The sequence below is a fragment of the Chrysochloris asiatica genome, unplaced genomic scaffold (assembly GCF_000296735.1).
Source record: "Chrysochloris asiatica unplaced genomic scaffold, ChrAsi1.0 scaffold00230, whole genome shotgun sequence".
NCBI classification, from domain to species: domain Eukaryota; kingdom Metazoa; phylum Chordata; class Mammalia; order Afrosoricida; family Chrysochloridae; genus Chrysochloris; species Chrysochloris asiatica.
In genome coordinates, this window is record NW_006408748.1 from 3,970,946 (window position 1) to 3,983,422 (window position 12,477).

Sequence of the window (12,477 nt, forward strand, 5' to 3'; positions counted from 1 at the left end):
ACAATCAAAAGCCTTTGCATAGTCAATAAAGCACAGGTAAACATCTTTCTGATATTCTCTGCTTTCAGCCAAGATCCATCGGACATCAGCAATAATATCCCTTATTCCATGGCCTCCTCTGAATCTGGCTAGAACCTCTGGAAGTTCTCTGTCAGAATATGATTGTAGTTGTTTCTGTATTACCTTTAGCAAAACTTTACTCGCATGGGATATCAAAGGTTTGTCCGATGATTTCTGCATTCTGTTGGGTCACCTCTCTTTGGAATGGGCACAAATATGGATCTCTTCCAATAAGTCGGCCAGATAGTTGTCTTCCAAATTTCTTTGCAGAGATGAGTGAGTGCCTCCTGTGCTGCCTCACTTTCTTGAAATATTTCAATTTTTATTCAATCAATTCCTGGTGCTTTGTTCTTTGCCAGTTCCTTCAATGCACCTCAGACTTCCTCCTTGAGTATCATTGGCTCTTGATCATATGCTACCTCTTGAAACTGTTGAACTTTAACCATTTCCTTTTGGTACAGTGACTTTGTGTATTCCTTCCATCTCTTGATGCTTTCTGCATCAGTCAATAATTTGCTCAGAGAATTTTTCAATAATGAAAGTCAAGGCTTGATTTTTTTCTTCTGATCCCCCAGCTTGAGAAATGCTGAGCGTGTTCTTCCTTTTTGGTTTTCTGATTCCAGATCTTTGCACATTTTATTGTAATATTGTAATGAAAAGATGGGGTAGTAGATTAAGCATTGAGCTGCTAACCACAAGGTCAGTGGTTTACAAGGTCGTGGTGGTGTGCTCTTGAGTCAGTTCCAACTCACAGAGACCCTGTATATGGTTCCCAAGGTTGTAAATCTTTATGAGAGCAGAAACCCTCATCTTCTCCTGAGGAGCAGCTGGTGGATTTGAACTGCATACCTTGCAACTGGCAACCCAATGTGTAACCCACTACACTACAGGGATCCTTCAAACTTTGGTTTGAATAAGGTAATGTTTAAGACACTTTGGGAATGATGATATACTAATGCTTTATACAGTACTCTCGTAGTGTAGTGGTTATGAATCGGGCTGTGAACCACAAGGTCAGCAGTTCGAAACTACCAGCTGCTCTGTGGGAGAAAGATGAGGCTTTCTACTCACGTAAAGATTTACAGCCTCAGAAACCCTGTTCAGGGTCACTGTGGGTCGGAACTGACTTAATGGCACTTAACAACAACAAAAACATACAATACTCATTGTTGTTGTTAGATATATCAAGTCGATTCTGACTCATAGTGACCCATGTACAACAGAGTGAAACACTGCCCGGTCCTGCACCATCCTCACAATTGTGATGTTTGAGCCCATTGTTGCTGCCACTGTGTCAGTCCATCTTACTGGGGTTCTTCCTCTTTTCACCTGACCCTACAGTTTACCAAGTATGATGTCCTTCTCCAAGGCTAGTCCCTTGTGATAAAGTGTCTGAAATATGAGAGATGATGTCTCACCATCCTCCTTTAAAAAAAAAAACAAAAAACTAATAAACTTTTTACTGCGAATTGAGTGAAGGTTTACAAAACAGATTATCAACAAATTATCTCCTTTGCTCCATTACAATAATTGCAATCTCCTCCATGTACCATTAATTAATGGTATTTACCTCTATTCGCTTTACGTCTTGTATTCCTCCTTGTGTCTCTCGTTGAGAAGCATTCTGACTGTACTTCTTTCAAGACAGATTTGTTTGTTCTTCTGGAAAGTTCATATCACTTTGAAAATTCTTATCCAACACCATACTCATCAGCGATTCAATAATGATAATAATGCAATCATAATGATGAAAATGCCAAAAGTGAGTTTTGTTTTATGCTCATAATCAGACTGAGTATCCAATTAGGAGACAGATATAACTTTACTTGTCTGATAGCTAATAATCCAGGGACTAGAAGATGACCCCAGGCTAATCAGACCCTGAGAAGTTCCCTCATCCGCTTTCATTATTGAATGTACAAGTTTCTGGACTCAGAAAAAATTTGCCTAGGCAGAAATGGTGAGGAAGATAGCGAAACTTCTTTGTGCTGTACAGTACAATCCCCGAAAGTGCCATCTGGCCAAGCGTATCAGAAAGTGGCCAGAGATTACCAGCTAGCAAATTTTACTCCTCCAAAGTCAAGAAAAAGAGTTAATCATCTATCAGTACAGTAGTGGGCATTCATAGTGAGAATTAAGTAGGTGGCAAAGTGGTCCGATGAGTCATCAAGCCCACCTAAGGGTCTCTCTGACTTTGGTGAACTCTACTACATGAACTTGATATTGAGCCTTGGAGTGGAGGGGCGGGGCATACCTCTTTTAAAAGAGGATGTGGGAGACCAGATGATTGAAGCAGGTGGCTCAGTCAGCCAGAGAGTCTCTGCCTCCCCTGAGGATTTAGTGCCTCTTTGAGGAACCCTCTTCCACACTCATTAATATCTGTGATTACTTAAATTCCCTTCAAACTTCCTGGCACTTTTCAAACTTGTCAGAGAACAAGAGACAATGTGAAATGGACCATAGAACTCATCTGGTCAAACATTCTCGTTTCATAGGTAGGGAAACCTAGGGAGGTGACCTCTGAAAGCCACAAAGCTCCTTAGCACTAGAGGCAGAAGGAGAAAACAAGTCTCTCATTTTCTATTTGGTGTTCTCCTGACATATAATGCTGCCTCACGCCATCATGGAGTTCTGGTGTGGCACTGTAGGATAAGCACTGGATTGCTAGCCACAAGGTTGGTGGTTCAAACCCATCAGTAGCTCCTTGAAAGCCCTATGCAGGCACTTAACAACAGTATCTCATTGTGGATCTGCTAGTGGGTCCTGAGGCCATGATCATTTCTTGTTATTTCTCTCCATCAGTTCTTTTATTTAAAAAAAACCCAAACATTTTATTGTGAATTGAATGAAGGTTTACAGAACAGACCATCAGTCCCACATTCAAAAATCATACACTTCGTGTTGTTATAATCGATTACAATTCACTGCATGTGCTCTGGTAGCATGATGGTTATGAATCGGGCTGTGAACCAAAAGGTCAGCAGTTCGAAACTACCAGCTGTTCCGTGGGAGAAAGATGAGGCATTCTGCTCCCGTAAAGATTTACATCCTCAGAAACCCTGTACAGGGTCGCTATGAGTCGGAACCGACTCCACGGCACTTAACAACAACAACCATCAGTTTACAGTACTTTACGTCCATTCACTTTTTCCCCTTCTTCCTTAATGGCCCTATAACCATTACAGAATGTTTCATTTAGTAAGAAAATCTTTTGTTGTTGTTGTAGGTTATCAGGTGACCCTTTATGGAGTATTTTGTTTTGTAGTTCTTAGCTAGCTGGGCATTCCACAGCAACACTCTTGATGTCATCTATGATTCATGAGGGGGATGGCCATCAGTGCTGAAGCTCACAGACTGGGCCGTCCCCGGGATCTCTTTATTTAGTTAACTCTTTTTACTGTGAAGTGAGTGAAAGTTAACAGACAAGATGATCAGCTTTATATTCAACAAATCACATGCTTTGTTTCATCTCAGTGATGACAATCCCCTTCCTGCAACAACGGTTATCCTACTTCCTTCTTGTGGCTTCCCAGGGTCTCTGTAATAACCCTAGAGAGTTCTCTGGCTAAAGACCAGTGTTGCAACTGATGGGCTATGCTGACCATCTCATCAGAAGTGGTATCTGCCCTGTGCTTTGTATGTGTTTTTCAGTTGCTTTCTGTCTCTGGGTGGTTTCTTTAGAACTTTGATGATCAGGGCAGAGGCAGATGATACCACCTCAATCTGGGCCTGTCTGTTCTGAGTGATCAGTTTCACATAATCCTTCATCCCTACAGTCACCGCTTGCCTTGGCAATTTCATCACCCATCAGTTTTGGAGACATACCCCAGAGGCTGATCTTGAGGACCAGAGCAGATGTAGCCCTGACTTCCCTACTGGTGTACCTCAGGTACATGACTTTGACCTCGTTGGGAGGCATGGTGGCAACAGCTGATGTCAGATGAACCCAGGTACGGGATGACCAAAGAAAGTTGCACTTACATCTCCTCTGAACTGAAAGCCCAAGAAAATACTTTCTTAACTTTTTACAACCGTGTTCTCATGCAATATTTGTCCATTTGTGATTGACTAGTTTCACTCATCATAACTTTGGTACATGCACACAATGGAATATTCCTCAACATTTGAAGAATAGCAAAATATCTACCATCAATTCTAAGGAGAGTTGATTGCCAGATAGTTAAAACTCCAGGCAGCTAACCAAAAGACCACAAGTTTAAACCTACCAGTGGCTCTGTGAGAGAAAAACCCTGGTGATGTACTCTGGTAAAGATTTAAAAATCCACTCTTCCTGTCCAGCACAGCTCCTCCAGCCAGTGTTGCCTCGTCTTCCACCTCGCCAGGTCTCACTACAACCTTCTCCAGGCCTAGGCCACCTCATCCTTGGGAGACCTGCTGTGGCTCCATGCACTTTGGAGTGGGCGTTGCCTTGCATGCACGCAGCATCTGCTGGGGCTCTGGTGGCCATGGAGTGTCCATTTGGTCTGCTCGCTTCTTGTCCTTATCCTCCTCCAGGTGTTACAGGGTACTGACGGTGTCTGATGGGCAGCTGGCAGGCAACGAGATCACCATGCAGAACTCCAATGACCGCCTGGTCTCCTACCTGCACAAGGTGCACGCCCTGGAGGAGGACAACAGTGAGATGGAAGTGAAGATCAGTGATTGGTACCACCAGCAGGGTCCCTGCCCCTCCCGCAGCTATATCCGCTGCTTCAAGACTGTCAGACATCGGAGGGACAAGATTCTTGGTGCCAGCATTGAGAACTCCAAAATTGTCCTATAGATTGACAGTGTCCCTCTAGCTGCAGATGACTTAGGGACCAAGTTCGAGCTGGAGCAGGCAGGTGCATGAGCGTGGTGACTGACATCAATGGTCTGTGCAGTCAGCAGGACTCTGGCCAGAACTGACCAGGACACGCCGATTGAAGGCCTGAAAGAGGCGCTGGCCTAACTGAAAAGGAACCACGAGGAAGAAATCAGTGTCATAGGTGGGCAGGTCAGTGTGGAGGTGGATGCACCAGGCATCGACGTGGCCAAGATCCTGAGTTGTATGAGAAGCCAGTATGAGTATCAGCCAGACTGAGGCTCTGAACCGGGAGGTCTCTGGCCACACAGAGCAGCTCCAGATCAGCAAGATGGAGATGACCAATCTGTGGTTTACCCTTGAGTCTGGAGATGGAGCTATAGTCATAGCTGAGCATAAAAGCCGCCTAGAAAGCACACTGGCAGAAATGGAGGCTCGCTTTGGGTCCAGCTGGCATAGATCCAGGCGATGATCAGCAGTAGTGAGGTCCAGTTGAGTGATGTGTGTGTTGGCACTGGGCAGCAGAATCAGGAGTACCAGCAGCTCTTGGGCATCAAATCTCAGTTGGAGTGGGACTGCCACCGGACTGCAGCCTGCTTGAGGGCCAGGATGCCCACTACAATGACTTGCCTACCATTCCCAAATCCCTCTAAGTCCTGCAGGAAGATTCCCTTGGGCAAGGGTATGGAAGAGGAGGGACCCTTAACCATGTCTCTTTCCCAGGACTGCCAATAAATTTTTATGGCATGTTAAAGAAAAAGAGAGAAAGACAGAAAGAAAAAGGTTGAAGAATGCAATGCCCCACAGTGTGTCCAAGACTGAAGTCTTTATGGAAGACAGTTGTCACATCTTTCTTCCTTGGAGCAGCTGGTTGAGTTTGAACAGCTGACTTCTTGGCTAGCAGTTAGCCACTGTGTTACTAGGGCTCTTCCAGAAAGACTGCAGTCTAGGAAACCTTATGGAACACTTCTATTCTCTCCTATAGGGACATGAATCTAGAGTCCTCAGCCACTCCCCCTCTCTATGTCCCCATCTCTGCCTTCATCTCTGGTGTTGCTGCTTCTCTGGATAAGGTCCCACATTCTGCTCCTGCTGTTCTCCCTTGATGGTCCTAGGATCCTCATTCCCATTCTTTTTTTTTTGAAAATCACTGAACATTTAATTAACTTCCATGTTGCTTCAAGCCACCAGGACATAGACCCCTCTCCCCCCCCGCCATCCACCCACCCTTAATCTTCTCCTCAGCTCCTCTGCTGAAGAATTTGGCCTTCACAATGACAGGTTGTTTGGGGAGCTTTCCCTTCCCCAGAACTGTGTAGTAACCCAACGCACCACATCGATGATGGGAGCAGCCCCAGTCTTATTTTTGGCAGCATTTACCCTTGTCTGCTCACTGACCAAGGTCCACAATTTATCAAGGTTGAGTTGGGCAGAAACTCTGGTTCCTCTTCATGTGATAATGTCTCATACCACCTTCCCAAAGTAACCTGGATGATATTTGTCGAAGTTGATCCTGTGATGATGCAAGCCGCCAGCATTACCCCTGTCTCCAGGGTGCTTCCGGTGCTTGCTGATACGGCCATGGCTGTGGCTCACATGGCCTCTGAGTCAGAGGGTCTTCCGCAGTCTGTATGGCTGTGGGGAAGTTGGCCATCAAGACGAAAAAGAGACCCATCTCCATTGTTGTATTTGCTTGATTTTTGTGGATGAGAAGTAAAATCATCTGAGTAATGCACCCTGCATTACTACATTGACATGTACTTGTTGTTAGCTACTGTTGTGTCGGTCCTCATGTCATGGCGACTTCCTGCACAGCAGATGGAAGCAGGACCATTCTGCTCCAGGCGGGATTTTCACGGACTGATTTTTGAAGACCTTTCTCCACTCCTTGTAAGCCTAGAAGTTACACTGAAACCTGTTCAGCATTATAACAACACAGTGCAATTGACAACCCACATCACAGATTCTACAACCAGGAAAGGAAGCAGGCAAGGCATGTTAGAATGACTAGCTGAGGTTTACAGAGTGGGAAAATTGTCACCTCAGATAAGAATGGGAGAGCTCATTTGGAAGGGACAAGCCCACTGGGATCTTCTGAACTGCAGAACCCACGGTGACTCCTACCACAGGGCTCAAATAAGCAGAGTATTGGAGTTACCTCTTGGTGGGTTGTTGGTGATTATGTGGCATGGAGTCGGTTCCGACTCATAGTTACCCTCTATAGGGTGTCTGAGGCTATAAATCGTTACTGGAGCAGAAAGCCTCATCTTTCTCTTGTGGAACAGTTGGTAGTTTTGAATTGTTGACCATGAGGTTAGCAGCCCGATTCATAACCACTATGTTACCAGAGCTCCTTTGAAGTCCCTTTCTATTGGCTTTTATAGAAGAGTGGCAGACGTGTTTCAATTTTCAGAAAGTTGAGGAGTCAGCTGGCAAGCACAGTCATTACTTTTTTTTACTCATGATGTCCATAGAATGCAGTATGCTTCTTCATACTGCCTTTATTTTATTTTATTTTTAAGTTTTTAGTGTGAATTGAGTGATAGTTTATATGGGAAAACATCGGTTTTACACTCATCATTTCATTGCAATGATTACAATCCCCTCATATGGATGCGAGAGCTGGACAGTGAATAAGGAAGATCGTAGAAGAATTGATGCCTTTGAGTTGTGGTGTTGGAGGAGAATACTGAGGGTGCCATGGACTGCCAAAAGAACCAATAGATCTGTTTTGGAAGAAGTGCAGCCAGAGTGCTCCTTGGAGGCCAGGATGGCTAAGCTTCGTCTCTCCTACTTTGGACATGTAGTCCAGAGGAAACAATCGTTGGAGAAGGATGTCATGCCGGGTAGGGTGGAGGGTCAGAGAAAAAGAGGAAGACCTCCAACGAGATGGATCGGCCAGGTGGCATCATTGATGGACTTGGGGGTGGCAGCGGTGGTGAGGTTGGCCCAGGATCGAGCATTGTTTCGTTCTGCTGTGCATGGGGTCGCTATGAGTCGGTTCCGACTCGATGGCACCTGACAACAACAACAATGTTGTCTGAGTGCTGGTGTGGCACTGTGGATTAATATGCCAGATTGCAAAGTCGTTTGAACTGCAGGGTCGGCAGTTCAAGCTCACCAGGTACTCCTCAGAAACCCTATACAGGGTCTCTATGAATGGGAATGGATTCAATTGCACATGATAACAAACAATCTGACTTCAGTTCTATGGGGGCAGTTCTACTTTGTCCTATCGGGTTGTAATGAGTCCAATTTGACTCAAGAGGAATAGGTTTGGGAATCTGACATCAAGGAGTCTGGGTGGTACAGTGATTAAGTTCTCAACTGCTAACTAAAAGCCGTTCCCTGGGGCACAGATGTGGCAGTCTGCATCTATAAACATCACAGCCTTGGAAACCTTATGGAGCAGCTCTACCCTGCCCTACTGGGTCTGTGGTATAGTGGTGGAACAGCTGGTGGATTTGAACCGCTGACCTTGTAGTTAGCAGTCCAGTGCTTATCCTACTGCCGTTGTTGTTCTTTGTTATTAGTAAGTGCTGTCAAGTTGGTTCTGACTCATAGCAACCCTGTATAGAGTTTCCAAGGATCAACTAGTGGGTTTAAACCACTGACTTCATGGCTAGCAGTCCAGTGCTTATCCTGTTGTTGTTATTGTTGCTAAGAGCTGTCAAGTGTGTTCTGATTCATAGCCAGCCACCCTTTGTAGGGTTTCTAAGGAGTGGCTGGTGGGTTTGAACCACTGACCTTGCAGTTAGTAGTCCAGTGTTTGTCCTACAGGGCTACACCAGGACTACTACTTATTGTACTGGTAGTGGTTAAGTGCTGTGGAGTCGGTTCCAACTCATAGCGACCCTGTAGAGGGTTTCCGAGGCTGTAAATCTTTACTGGAGCAGAAAGCCTCATCTTTCTCCCTTGGAACACCTGGTAGTTTCGAACTGCTGACCTTCAGGTTTGCAGCCGAATTCGTAATCACTAGGCCACCAGAGCTCTTTTGAAAACCTTATCTTTTTCCTTGCAGAATGGCTGGTAGCTTAGAATTGCTGACCTTGAGGTTAACAGCCCAACTCGCAACCATGATACTGCCAGAGCTTTCCTTGAAATCAGCCTGAGTGGGAATATTTACACAACAGAAATCAGTCCCTCTTTCTCCCTCAAAGCTGGTTGTTAAACGTGTATCAGCCCCCTACTGGTCCAAACCAGCATGGCCAATCTAGTTTTCTAGGAAGGAATTTTCTGCTGCTCTTAAACAGAAAAGGAGCTCTGGTAGAATAGTGGTTACTCTACTGGGCTGCTAACCTCAGGGACAGCAATTCAAAACTACCGGCTGTTCTGCTGGAGAAAGATGAGGTTTTCTGCTCCCGTAAAGATTTACAGCCTTGGAAACCCTGTATAGGGTCACTATGAGTCGGAACCGACTCCACGGCACATAACCACTTAAACAGAAGAGTGCATCACTGATCCCATTGCCAGTAAATCAGGGCCCTGTGAAGAAGTTGGGTATTCGACCTGACCCTCTTATCCTGTTACTTTAACTAACATAAAGTAAATAATTCTGAGTGCTTGCCCACAACCAAGGATCTCAAGAGTTCTGGTCTTCTTTCCCTGTTCCTAAGAGCTACTCACAAGGAGCTCTGGTAGCGTAGTGGTTACGAATCGGGCTGCGAACCTTAAGGTCAGCAGTTCGAAACTACCAGCCGCTCCGCGGGAGAAAGATGAGGCTTTCTACTCCCGTAAAGATTTACACCCTCGGAAACCCTGTACAGGGTCGCTATGGGTCGGAACCGACTCGATGGCACTTAACAACAACAACAACAAGAGCTACTCACAGTGACCTGTGTACAAAGCAACAGGCCTTTGTGTTCATAATGAAATTATAGCTTAGTTACCACTGAGATCACAGAGGCTCTGTACTCCTCAGTGCAGTGAGCAAAAATCCCAACCTGATGGGTGATTTTTTTTCTTTCAGAAAATGAATCCAGTTTTATGAATTTGAGCGTTGGTTTAGTCTACCTGCTTCCATGCCAGTTTTTGTGTGTGTATTTTTCAGTTTGAATAGACTCACCTAATAGTTTTGGGTTGACTCGCATGTTTAATTCCGATAATATCAGAAGGAGCTGAAAGCTATGCTTTGCAAACTCCCTGATGCAATAGCATAAATTAGATTCTCTTTTTGTTGAGGGTAAAACAAACCCATTCCTAAAACAGAGAACTGAGTCCTGGTCTTGGGAAGGGGAACTTTTCTCTCCAGGTTTCTGGGGCAAAGCTAGCACAGTGAGCCAACCCCACCAAAAGTTCAATGTCAAGATCTGTAGTCCCAGAGCACTGCAGAATGGGTTGATTTGCTCATTAGACCACAATTAGACATCATTACTAAATAACTACCAGGGCTAATGACCCTTAACACTGACTGATTCTAGTGCCCTCCAAACCATAATTTAAAAAATCCAAACCAGTTGGCTTCAAATCAACTCTAATTCGTGGCAACTTCATGTGTTTCAGAGTAAGAAACACTCTATAGGGTTTTCAGTGGCTGTGATTTTTCAAAAGCTGATCTCCAGTCCTTCCTTCCAAGGTATCTCTGGGTGACTAATGCCCTGTTATCTTACAGTTGTGCTCTTGACTGTTGGTACCACCTATGAAAATCATAGGTCAATTCCAAACCTCGCTGTTTTGCACTGCTGAGTTGATTCTAACAGACTCATAGCAACCCTGTGTAGGGTTTCTGAGAGCAGTTGGTGATTTGAACTTCTGACCTTGCACTTACCCCTTCCACTGCTACAATTTTGCAAATAATTACACCACCTGTGTGGAGTCCTGGTGTGGTGCTGTAGGATAAGCACTGGACTGCAAACTGAAAGATTAGTGGTTCAAACCCACCAACCACTGCTCAGAAATCCTACACAGGTTTGATATGAGTTGGGACTGATTCGATGGCACTTTACAACATATGGAGGACAGAGTTTTTGTGTGGTGCTGTGGATAAGCACTGGACTGCTAACCCCAAGGTTAGTAGTTTAAATCCACCAGTTGCTCCTTGGAAACACTATACAGGGTCACTATGAATCAGAACCAACTCGATGACACTTAACAACAACAACAACAAGTAGGGGACACAATAGTGTTTTGGATGACTGTATGGTCTACAGAGACAGATCGCCGGAGTTAGAATCCTGGCTTCCCCACTTAGCAGTTTTGTGACCCTGGGCAAACTGCTTCACCTAAATTCCAATTTCATTTCACATGTAGAGGTGGAATCTTTAATAGTATGAAAGGCAGTCTTCTTTCACAAAAATTGTTGTTGTTGTGAAGTGCCGTGGAGTCAGTTCCGACCCATAGCGACCCTGTGTAGGGTTTCCGAGGAGCAGCTGGTGAGGTTGAACTGCCGACCTTGCAGTTCAAATGGTTTTGCAGGCTGACACATTAACCCATAGCGCCACACCAGGACTTCTGTAAAGATTGCAGTTTTAGAAATGCTGTGGAGCTGTTCTATTCTGTCCTACAAGGTCACTGTGAATTGGAATCACCAGGCAGCAGTAGGTTTTTTGTTTTGTTTTTTTAACTCTCATAAGGTTGATTTGCTCCCCGTAAAGATTTACAGCCTCAGAAACCCTATACAGGGTTGCTATGAGTCAGAACCGACTCCACAGTACACAACCACCATCGCCATCGCCATCAAGACTGATATGAGAATTAGGTTAAATTTTGTAATATGATCAGAAAAGGGCCTGACACATAGCTAAAAAAAAGAAAACCCACTCGTATCCATCAAGTCATCGCGTATGTGTCAGAGTAGAACTTTACTCCATAGGAATTTCAGCGGCGGATGTTTCAGAAGTAGCTCCCCAGGTATCTCTTACAAATGGGAAATTTGAGTATGTTTACAGAAGCTTGTAAGGAGCTCTGATAGCATAGTGGTTACCATTCAGGTTAGAAACTACCAGCTGTTCCGCGGGAGAAACATGAGGCTTTCTGCTCCCGTAAAGATTACAGCCTCAGAAACCCTGCACAATGTCGTTATGAGTTGGAACTGACTCCATGGCACACCACCACCACTACCACAGAAGCTTGTAACTTTCTATTTCTTCCATGGGAAGTCTGCAGGATGGCGAAACAACTGAGTTATAGTTGTCATCTTAACTGTTTCAAAATAAAACTCCTATCCCTAAGTGTTGGTAGCACACTTTGAACCTTCAGTCAGTTTTGTTGGTTCATAAAATAGTTTGTGAGTTTGTCTTCGGAGGTTTGTTCTTATGACCACCCTCTACCTTGCCCCATAGGGTCCCTGTGAATTGGAATCCCTTTGATGGCAACAGGTTTCTTTGTTTTTTAACCATCTTTGAATCTGAGTGTTGCAAACAGTTAAGCATTCGACTACTCTTTAAAATTATTAGTGGTTCAAAACCAGAAGTATGGACTGATGATTTACTTGTAAAAAAATCTGTCTTGAAAACCCTATGGAATGCAATTCTACTCTGCACAAATGGGGTCACCATGAGGCAGAATCAACTTGACAGCAGCTTTTTTTTCCAATGTTTTATTGTGAGTTATGTGATAGTTTACATGGAAGAACATTAGTTTTACATTCATTCTTTCGTATATCGTTTCATTGC

General features: G+C 44.5%; 2 pseudogenes; one reads left to right on the forward strand and one right to left on the reverse strand.

Moving 5' to 3' along the window:
• Positions 1 to 3,993: 3,993 nt before the first annotated feature.
• Positions 3,994 to 5,517, forward strand: LOC102839273 (annotated as a pseudogene).
• A 509-nt stretch (positions 5,518 to 6,026) lies between these two features.
• LOC102839645 overlaps positions 6,027 to 12,477 on the reverse strand; it is a 131,122-nt pseudogene continuing 124,671 nt past the window's right edge.